This window comes from Salvia miltiorrhiza, chromosome 5 (assembly GCF_028751815.1).
Source record: "Salvia miltiorrhiza cultivar Shanhuang (shh) chromosome 5, IMPLAD_Smil_shh, whole genome shotgun sequence".
In the NCBI taxonomy this organism is placed as follows: Eukaryota; Viridiplantae; Streptophyta; class Magnoliopsida; order Lamiales; family Lamiaceae; genus Salvia; species Salvia miltiorrhiza.
The window spans coordinates 339,716-340,084 of record NC_080391.1 but is presented as its reverse complement, the minus strand read 5'-3'; the positions used below and the strand labels follow the sequence as shown (position 1 = coordinate 340,084).

General features: G+C 45.5%; 1 non-coding gene across 1 annotated transcript; it reads left to right on the top strand.

The window, feature by feature from the left end:
• The first annotated feature begins 262 nt into the window (after window positions 1-262).
• LOC130987296 (small nucleolar RNA R71) lies at window positions 263-369 on the top strand. Its single transcript, XR_009089685.1, has one exon. It is a non-coding gene; the product is annotated as a small nucleolar RNA R71 (small nucleolar RNA).

The following is a 369-nucleotide window of genomic DNA, read 5'->3' as shown; positions in this document are numbered from 1 at the left end:
CATAGCATCAATCTTGTTATTCATGGCGGTCAATTGAGCTGTCAAAAGAGCTATCGGATCCGAGCTTGTTGTAGCCGCCACCTTCTTCAAAATAGTCCTCTCCCCCGGAAATTGGTAGCTATTGGCGGCCAAGTTCTCTATGATGTGGGTGGCCTCCTCGTGGCTCTTCTCCAACAATGCTCCATTGGCCGATGCATTCATGTCTCTTTGCATCTCACCACTACACCCGGTATAGAATGAGCAAATAATGGTGTTTTGATCCAAACCATGGTTGGGACACTTCCTTATCATCTCTTTGAATCTCTCCCAAGCTTCATAGAAGGTCTCTCCATCGAATTGATGAAATTGGACAATGTCCTTCTTCATCTT